This window comes from Vicugna pacos, chromosome 10 (genome assembly GCF_048564905.1).
Source record: "Vicugna pacos chromosome 10, VicPac4, whole genome shotgun sequence".
NCBI classification, from domain to species: Eukaryota; Metazoa; Chordata; class Mammalia; order Artiodactyla; family Camelidae; genus Vicugna; species Vicugna pacos.
This window is the reverse complement of record NC_132996.1, coordinates 74,143,010-74,153,036: the sequence shown is the minus strand read 5'-3', so window position 1 is coordinate 74,153,036 and position 10,027 is coordinate 74,143,010. Positions and strand designations below refer to the sequence as shown.

The following is a 10,027-nucleotide window of genomic DNA, read 5'->3' as shown; positions in this document are numbered from 1 at the left end:
TCTAGGGCAGTGGAGCCTCCAGACCCCAGCCCAGCGTCTGCCCCTTCCTGGCGTCTGCAGGGCAGCGCGTCCCGGCAGAGAAGGGCCTGGGACCAGACGTGGACAGCAGGGTGGGCGCCGGCGATCCGTTGTCCTGCTCCCTCCTGTTCTGGCCCTGCAGCCTCGGCTCGTGTCGGGAGAGGCATCCCCGGGGCCCGAGCATCCATGCCTGTGCGTGCTGTGGCTCCAGAGACAAGGCCCCCCGTCCCCTGGGGCCGAGCCCCCTCGCTGCAGCTGGCCCCACCGGCGGGGAAGCGGGTGTGGGGACCGCAGCGCGACCACCCGCAGCTGCCGGCTCCCAGCGGAGGGGGTGCGCGTGCCCGGGGCTCCCTGCGCGGTTCGCTGCTCGCTAGTGTCTGCTCCTTGTTGCCGTATCACCGTTTGCGGCCACATCTGCTGCTTGCTGCAGTATGGCTGGCTGTGCACGTGGCGTGTCGGCCCGTGGTCACTGTCCCCCATCCCTGCTGGGTGCTCTGGGGTAACGGGAGCCGACGTAAATGTGCTGACGTCCACACTGCCTGCCGTGCTGAGTAAGGAGGCCTTTGTCTCTGACCCTGAGTGTATGGAGCCCGGTCGGGGCAGCGTCCTCTTTGTGGGAGGCAGCAGCTGCCTGGGTGACATTCACGGCTGGAAGAGGCACGTGGTGAGTGGGGAGTATAGCTGTCATGGCTCTGGGGGAGACTCTGGCCTTCTCAGAGGACCCTGGGTCCTGAGGGACCTGGGTCTCAGGCTGGAGGTCCTGCAGAACACCCTATGGGGCTCAGGGAAGGCGGGAGACCCCAGGTCTCCAGTAGCTCCAGGCTGGTCCTTGGTGGTTTTCCTGAGCCTCGGCACCAGTCAGCTGTGCGGATGTCACATGTCTCCAGCACCAGCTGCAGAGCCTTGGCGTCCTCATCCTCACTCTCCCTCCCCCACCCCGGGAACCTGTCCCCTGGCTTTCCAGAGGCCAGTGCTGGCCTGGCCCTGAAGCCCTCTCCTTCTGTACCTGCGTCCCCCCACGGCCGGTCTTCTCCACGGCTGCCTCCTGCATGTGCATCTTTGATCCTAACTCTTCCAAAGTCCTGCCTGAGGTGCTCCCCAAATTACTCAGGGCGTGCTGGCATCTGGGGGAGGGCATCAGGCTGTGTCAGCGACTCCTCCGTTGATTAGACAGAAATCGATTTAGGGATTAATTTATGGTGAAAAATAGATGAATGGGACCCGCCAAATAAGTGCTTTCCAATCTCCAGACAAAGTGGACTTGGTTTGGTTCCACTCTTTTCTCGGGTGGGCCCAGGCCAGAGAGCTGTAACCTCATCAGAGCTCCAGGTGTTTCAGTGGCACCTGACCCGCTGGGGACACCGCCCCTCGAGGTCCCGGCAGATTCCTGCAGACCCCAAACCCTGGAGGTCAGCTGGGCACCCTCCCAACAGCCTTCCTTCCACTGGCCGGTGCGCCGTCGTGTGTACCCCCCTGCCACCAGGTGGCGCCCTCTCACCCCGCTGACTTTTCAGGGCCTGGAAGAGGCCCCCGAGCATCTTCCCACTTAGTGGGGATGGGCTCTACTCTCACTGTTGTGATTTTACAGTTGAGAAGAGGAGGTTCAGCGAGCATCAGCAACTCGGTGACAGACAGGCCGAGGACTGGAGCCTACCCAGGACACAGACAGCCCCTGGGGATGGGGACAGGGCTGGGGGACAGGGACCTGGAGGACCCAGAGGCTGATGGGGGGCCAGGGACAGGGCACCAGAGGCCAGCAAGTGCGGGGCTGCTTCCTCGTGGGCCTGAGCCCGCAGACCCAGTGCCCAGGGAGCTGGCCCGAGCCATGGAGCGACAGGCAGGTGGGGGGTCTGAGGGCACAGACCAGCCGGCTTGCCCGGGCACACGGCGAGGGCCCTGCTGGCAGTCGGACCCAAGGGAAGGGCCTTGCTCTTATCCCCTTTCCTGCTCAGGCCCTTCCAGCCCCGGGACAGCTCAGCGCGGTCCACGCGGAGGGGAGGGGCCAGGAGGAACACGGGTCACCTCAAAGCCAGGGCCAGCTCGCTGGGGGGAAGGGTCGTGGTACCAGTGCTCCAAGCGCACAGCCCCAGGGGGCCACGTCGGCGCCCTTTCTCTGCACCAGCCTGTGCCCAGGGTTCCAGACTATCTGCTGCTCAGAGCCGGGGTCCTGCGCCGGGGTCCTGTCTGCAGACTCAGAGCTCCCGGCACCAGGGGGCGCCCGTGGACTTCGCAGCGACCTCTGCTCGGCCCCCTCCTTTCCCACCCTGTCTGCTCCTCAAAGAGGCCCTCCCTAAACCCTGAGGGGAGGGAGGACCACGCGGGCAGCCCCGGGCCCAGGAGAGGACAGAGGGCCAGAGTGAAAATGTCACCGTGCTCTCACTGGGAACCTGGGAAGGGCCAGGTTTTCATCCACTCTCATGAAGTAACCTCAAAGCAGTTACTGCGGGTCCTTTTACAGATGAGGACCCTGAGGGCCGGCAAGCCTGTGTGACGCCCCAGGTCACCGGGCAGGGAGGGGAGGTGGGCATCTGCACCAGGCAGTGGCTCTGCCGACTGGGCCTCACGGCCGCATGGCCTGCCGCCCCAACAGGCCAGCCTCCAGCCCACGTGAGGAGGCTGTGCTCGCGGCGCTCAGGGTTACCTGCGGCGGCAGAGCCGGCAGGCCGCCTTCACTGGGGGGTGAGTGGAGGCGGGGTGTGCGGGTGGGGGGTGGGGGACCGGGGACGGGGGACCGTGGCTGGGGGATGGGTGGACACCTCTGAGGTGAGGAGACAGGATGCGGTCATTGTCCATTACAAAGCCAGCGTAGCAACGTGTCTGCTATTCAGATGGTGTGTCTTTAGAACATTAAAACACATCTACAACTTTTTTTATCACAAGAACACAAAATGCCCACAGACATCCATGCACCCCGAATGGCTGACCACGGCTTATAGGGGATGATGACCAGGGACTGGAGGCGCAGGGAGGTCAAGGAAAGGGAGCTGGGCTCTGCTGCCTCCACCGTGAACTCCTCCTCTCCTCTCTCCCTCCCTCCTTCCCTCCCTTCCTTCTTTCCTTCCTTCCTTCCTTCCTTCCCTCACCTCTCCCCGTTTCCCCCACCCCCGGCTCCTGGCAGCTGCTTTTCTTCTCTGCTTCCATGACTTTGGGTCTTTACTTTTCAGATCCCACATGGAAGTGACACCAGGCGGTGTTCGTGCTTCTCTGTCTGACACTTCACTTGGCACAGCGCCCTCCAGATCTGTCCATGTTGTTGCAAACGGCAGGGCTTCCTTCTTTCCGTGGCTGAGCACTGTTCCACTGGGTAAACATGCCACTTGAAGGGCACCGCGTTTGTTCCCGAGCCTTGGCTGCGGCGGACACTGCGGCGGTGGATGGGGGTGCCCGTGTCTCTTCGAGCTAGTGTTTTCATTTCCTCGGGTGTCCCTAGGAGCGGACTTCTGGCCCCAGAGCTGGGAGAGGACACATTCCCACTGTTCCCCACCCCCAGATGTCGTCATCTGTTCCAGCGGCCACTGGACACCAGTGCAGGCAGCACAGATGGACAGAGCATCGGAGCCAAGGACCCCGCCCCGCCATGGCCAACCGACACGGACACCAGGGCCTTGCTGTTCCTCAGGGACACGTGAGGGAAAATAATGACCTAAGGAAAGAGCACAAGACAACGGCACCATCGAGGTCCCTCTGGGGTTAAACAGAGAAACGCAGTCTCCCCGGGGAAGACGCACAAAGGGGAACCAGGAGCGAGCGGCGCCCGGCCTCACCTGACCTGGCCGGCGCGTAGAGGCCCCCGGCCCCGGAGGCTCCACACCCGAACACCCGCCGTGCCCCGCTCCTCAGACCCCCCCTACCCCGGCACCGCGGGTGCTGTGGCTGTTCCGGGGCGGTGGCTCCAGCTGCTGTGTGCCCGCCTGCTCCCGCTCCAGCTGTGGCTGGTGGGGGGCTCCCAGTCCAGCTGCTGTGTCCCCGTGCGCTGCCAGTGTGAGATCTGAGCCTCCGACCGCAGGTCTTGGGGGCCACTCTCCCCAGGAAGTGACCTCTCAGCTCCGAACTGACTGGAGCGGCGTCCCCCGAGTCCTGAGGGAGGGAGTGGCCCTGTCACTGTCCTTGGCCTGTCCCGGGACCCCTCTGTGGTCACGCACCATGAGGACTCTCCTTTCCCACCCCTGCCCGGCTGCCAGCAGCTCCCAAAGCCCAAAACCTCCTGCCACAAGCCCCCGCCGGGTCCAGCCCAGGCGGGACCCTCGCTCTTGCCCCTTCCCCTCCAGACTCGCCGCCTGAGCCGGCCTTGCAGCCGGGTCAGCCCTGGGGGGGACAGAGCCACAGCTGAGGCTCTTAATGTCCAGCTGGACCGCTGGACCTTCAGTCCCTTTGAGTGAACGTTCCCCCGCCACAGCCGCCTTGCTCTCGCTGGCTCTTTTAAGGTCTTCATCATTCAGTGCAGGAGCCCCAGTAGGTTTCGGGCTATCTGCTCTGCCAGGGACACAGCAGTGAGGATGACAGAGGCCCTCACCTGAGGGCTGCGTCTGGGTGGGGATGGCTCCCCGGCCCACAGCACCCTTGAGGTTGGCCCTGTGGCGTCTGCATTTCTGGGCGCAGAGCCCCAGACACAGAGCGGCGCACACCTGGACAGGCGGCACAGGTGGAATTCCGGCCCCTTATCTGCCTGCAGGTCCCGCTCGTGACCACAATGGAACACCCAGCCAGCGCAGAGAGCTTCAGTGTGGAAAGACGCCGGGAGGGCAGAGGACAAGCAGGGGCTCCTCCGCTCGGGGGCGACAGGCTCACACAGACACGCTGTGACACCTCGCTCTTGCACGGCCGGGGAGGCAGCTGCACTGGGCGCCTGCCTGGGGCTCGTGTCCTTCCTGGGCCCACGGGGCACACAGGCTCAGAGAGGGTACAGTCTGGGCTTGGCCGGCAGGCACAGGATGTGGGGTGTATGTGTCAGTTTCCTTCCAGGCCCCCACAGCCCCAGGTCTGGGGAAGTTCAGGTCCCTAGTGGGCACTGGACCTGGGCCTGGAGGTCCCCGTGCCTCCTCTGGGCTGGCCGCAGGCCCCCCTCCCACCCTTCATACTCACAGGGTGTCCAAGGCATCGTGAGTGCCACATCACAGGAGAGGCTGTGTCCCCAGGGCCGTGGGGCCCCTCGACCACTCACCAGGACAGATGCCTGTGGCTCGCAGGAGGCCCCGGGCTGTGACTCCAAAGCCCCTGCCCTGTCTGAGCGTCCCCATGTGAGGTGGCACCAGAGGGCTCAGAGTGCTGCGAGCCCATCTCCCCAGCCCCACCTTCCCACCCCGGACCGCCCTCCCCTCAGGAGCCCCAATTAAGGCCTGTGTCAGCCCAGACCTCTTCGCTTCATGACTTCTCTCTCTGACCCAGGGCCAGCATAGGGCAGGCAGGACCTCGGCTGGACGGTGGCACCGTCTCCCCAGGCCTTCCTGACAGGCCCCTGAACCCCAGGTGTCAGCAGCCGGACCCCCTGGGGACCAGCCTTGGGCACCGGAAGGGCCTCACATCTCTCTGCCTCTGCCCTTGGCCAGGAATGCTCCCTGCCGGCTGGGGTGCCCACTCCATTCACGTCTAATTTAGTGCTTCCCTTAACATGACAAAATGATTTAAAAATAATAACAAATTTTATTGAGTGTCATGTGTCAGGCTCTGAGTTAAATATTTACATATTCTTTCCTAAATGTAGAATTAAAAAACCAAGAGGTAAAGGAGTTGTCCCAAGCCAGAGAGCTAGGAAATCCAGAGTCAGAGTCTAAATCAACATCACTCTGTCCCCAAGGCCGGATGCTGACTGGCTTTCTTTGGATGCCAGAGGGTGTAGATTATTTTAGAGCAAAAGTTCAGCAAGAATATGACCTCCCAGAGGAAAGAAAGAGCAGACGGGACCATGATATCATTGCATCCAGGTTCAGGGAAAGGCAAGCCTGACAGCCCAGCTTTTGCTGTGAGCTCCCTAGCAGCCACAGCAAAAAGGGAGAAGCCTCATAGACCTCGTCACCTGTAGGAGGGAACGAAGTGGTTTACAGAAGGACCTCTGCCCCATTTCAGAGGGAAAAGTTACATGCGGTGACGCGCCCCAGAAGAGAGAAGCCCTCCAGGGCAGAGGGTCTGCACTGTTGCCTCTGAGACTCAGGGACCTGTCCTCAGACCTGACGTAGAAGTTCTGCACGCCAAGCCTGAAAGCGCGAGTAACTTACGCACTGGCAGCAAGTCTGAAGTTCACGTTCAGGGAAAGCGCGACTGGTCCAGTGTGAAGCAAGGGCGCGACTGTCAGCTGGGTGGGGCCATGCTGCCCAGGCATTTGGTCACGTGTTGCTCTGGGTGTTCCTGCGAGGGCGTTTTTGGATGAGGTTAGCGTTTACAGGGGTAGTTTTTACTGTTTTTGTTTGTTTGTTTGCTGGGGATTAAACCCAGGACCTCATGAGTGCAAAGCATGTGCTCCACCGCTGAGCTACACCCTCGCCCCGCCCCCAAATGGTGGATTTTGAGCAAAGTGGACAGCTGGCCATACCGTGGGTGGGCCTCACCTAATCAGCTGCAAGTCCGAGCCCAACCGAAGGCCGACTCCCCCACCACCCTGAGCAGGAGGAAGTCCTGCAACAGGCGCGCTTCCCTCGGCCGCATGGGCGCCAGCTAGCTTGCCAGCAGACTATCTTCAGATGCAGACTGCAGCTCTGCCCTGAGTCTCCTGGCCTGCCTCCCCCATCAGATGGCACTTACCAAGCCGCCTCAGCAGGGTGAGTCAGTTCCTTAAGTAAGTGTCCTTCTGTGGACACACATCTTGTTGGTTCTGTTGGGCCGGAGGAGCCGACTGGCCCTGGCTGTCGGCGGCAGGGACACTGCCCGCAGACCCCCACCCACAGCCTGCGGGTTCTGGCCCTCCCGAGCCCTTCTGCGTGATGCGGTCCTAGACGGTGGAGGCGAGAATTCTGCAAAGACCTCCAGCAACCAGCTCTGGAAAGACACCTCCCTGCAGGAAGGCTCTGTGTGAAACCTGAGCAGGTCTGCACACGCCTGGAACCACACTGGGGTCCGGGCCGAGCCGGACCTGTTGCTGTGTGCGTGGGCCTCCTTCTGTGAGAAGCAGGTCACTGAACCTGCCGGGGCGGGTGGGGGTGGCGGCACGAGTAAGAGATGGCGTCAAACAGTAGAAAGCCCATGGCAGCTTGGCATCAAAGGGCAGGCCCGGGCAGGGGCGTGGGGGAGGCCGAGGGTCGCCGGCTCCGCGTGGTCCCGGGTCCCCCGCACCCGGGCCTCTGTCTCCTCGCCCTGACCTGGCCTGGGGCCGGGCCCGTGGGTGCGAGGGCGTGGCTGCTGCTGGCCCCCACCTGCTGGGCTGTGCCGTTTCCAGCGTGGGACTCATCCTCAGAGGGTCCTCCAGCTCTCGAAACGCAAGATGTGCAGCCAGGAACAATCCCTCCAGCTTAAAAGACATGTAGCTGTTGGGTGAAACAGAGAAAGTGCTTGTCAGCCCAGAGCTGACTCACGGGTGCCAGGCTGGAGGTCACGGGACGGCGGGGAGGAGCTGGACGCGGCTGTGAGGGGCCGAGGTCAGGGCGGCCAGTCGATGCCTTCCGGACTCCCCGCTGCTGCCTTCTCCGCCCTGAAGCACGTTCTGCTGAGAGGAAACCACAGAGAAGGGGACCAGCGATGCACACAGACCTCGCCCTCGCACAAGCTGACCGCCCTCCCGTGGCCAGGCCTCAGAGCAAGACACAGAGCATTCTGGCGTCCCGGGAGCGCCCGCTTCCACCTGCTGCCCTGGCCCCCAAGGGCCCACTGGCTCGCATTCTCCAATCAAATGAGTCCTGCCCGTCACTGAGGGCCACACAAATGCCACCAGACTGTGTATCTTTCCTTCCTTCCCACCCAGGTGTGTTGGTGTGTTTCATCCACATGGTGCAGGTGACGGGGGTCCACTCAGGGCTCTGCGGCAGAGCGTCCCTGGGGTGGATGGATCGCCATGTACTCGTGCGACCTGGGACTTTGGTTTTATGAGCCAGGTGAAGGCGGGGCTGCACTGCTCACCCGGAGGTGAGAGTCCCAGAGCCTGCACCCCCCCAGTAAGAGGGGGCCAGGGAAGCCCGCCCACGTCTGAAGGGGGGAGCAAGGAAATGTTCTTCCTGAGTCTGAGCTGTGGGTGATGAGGGTTCCATGCCTCCCCTGAGAAGTGACAAGCCAGCCTCCCTCACGTAACTGGAGGCCCAAACCGACATTGACTTGCAGTCCAGGAAACCGCAGGCTGAGAAGGGCACGTGGAGGGGTCTTGGGTCTGGAGTGGCCAGTGCAGCTGGGCGGAGGCAAAGCAAAACTTCAAGGAGAGGTGCAGCCTCACCCGGGAGCTTGGGTTCCTGCTAGAGTCTGGGCGACACGAATCCACAGCAGAAACCAAAAACCCACAAAACCACACAGCACGCGAGGAAGAAGGCCCATGAGTGAGAGCCAGCAGACACCCGGGGAGAAGCGCGGACCCCCAGGAGCTCGTGAGAGAAAGCGCCGGGGGAACACCTCATGCGGGGCTTCGCCAGCGGTCTTGGGACCACAGGGCTTCCTGTCAGGCAGGAAGCTTCCAGCCCTCGGGGTTTTAGGGGGGCACGGGGAGCACGCTGACATCTCTGCCCACGTGTGCCTCGACAGCTGAGGTCCCGAGGCCAGGGTCCCCGGGGGTGAGCCGCCAAGCTCAGTCCAGAAGACACAGACGGTCTGAACAGCCCTACATCCCCGACGGAACCGAAGTCATCGTGAGAACAAAAGCCTCCCTCACACCCGAGGGAGCTCCACGTCCAGACGGCTTCGCTGGTCAGTCAGACAAAGCCTTTAAGGGAGAAATAATCCAAACGTTGTAGTCGTTTCCAAAACATGGAAGAGGACGGACACGTCCCAGCTCTTTTGGGGGAGCCAGTGCTATCCTGACACCAAAACTTTTCAAAGGAAATCCACAGACCTGACTCAGCCAAGCACCAGCTCAAACCCAGCTGCGATACGTGCACACACGTAACTGTACGCAGGTGCACGGGAACACACACGCAGCGTCATCTGCGAGTGTGCACAGGTAAGCGTGCTGTGTGGTAGAGGAGAGAGGGAAGTGGACATATCTACAGAAACTTAGTTAAAGATTAAGTGCAGGGAATTCCCTTCAAATATACATGATACATAATCACATATCTATGTACAAACACATGCTTTATATTACATACATCCACCCATCCATCCATTCGTCCGTCCATCCATCTGTGCGCCTGTCATCTATCCCCCACCTGACGTCCACACCCACCTGCTGGCGCCCCTGCACCAGAAGAGCAGCGGACCACCCCGCAGCCCACGGCCCTGAGCCGCGGTCCCGCCCTGGCCGACCAGGTCGGGGTTGAGGGTGTCTTCTGAGGCCCAGCTGACGTCGCTGTATTAGGGCTGCAGTTTTGCTTTTTCTTTGACTGTGTGGCTGACTTTGTGGCGATCGATCGTGGGGCATCGGAGGCTTTTCCCTGGCTTTTATTTAAGGCGCACCCAGGCCCCGGGAACCCGGTGAACAGCCTGGAGGGAAGATCTGGAGGCAGATCCAGGAGGCACCGGGGCAGCCTTGTCTCCTTCCCTGACTGTTGGGATGGTGCCTCGAGGGGCCTCATTTGCCTCGGGACAGGGATGGGCTGGGGCAGGCTTCACCCCGCCAGCAGGCTGGGGGGAGGGGACAGGCCCCGCCCGCCCCCAGGCCTCTCCTGGGCTGAGCCCCTTGCGTGGGGAACAGAAGCAGCTCCGGCAGCAGGCTGCTCGTGGCCTGACCTCAGAAGCTCCGGGGCTGGTGAGAACCTGGCTCCTTCATCAGGAGAATTTTATCCTGCCCCTTTTGTTCGGTGGTTTGGAGACATTCCGGGGTGCGGTTTGGTCAGTTACAATTAAAAGTTGACTCTTTATTCAGGAAAAAAATTACAACCTCGAGAGTGAACCCTCAGGTACACGGTGGACTTTGGGCGATGACGGTCAGCGTAGGTCCTCAGCT

General features: G+C 61.9%; 1 long non-coding RNA gene across 1 annotated transcript; it reads right to left on the bottom strand.

Annotated features, from left to right (window-relative positions):
• Positions 1-3,309: 3,309 nt before the first annotated feature.
• LOC140698857 (uncharacterized) lies at positions 3,310-7,016 on the bottom strand. Its single transcript, XR_012076870.1, has 3 exons — positions 6,754-7,016; positions 6,231-6,360; positions 3,310-4,095 (listed from the first exon to the last, which is right to left on the bottom strand). It is a non-coding gene; the product is annotated as an uncharacterized lncRNA (long non-coding RNA).
• Between the last annotated feature and the right edge of the window lie 3,011 nt (positions 7,017-10,027).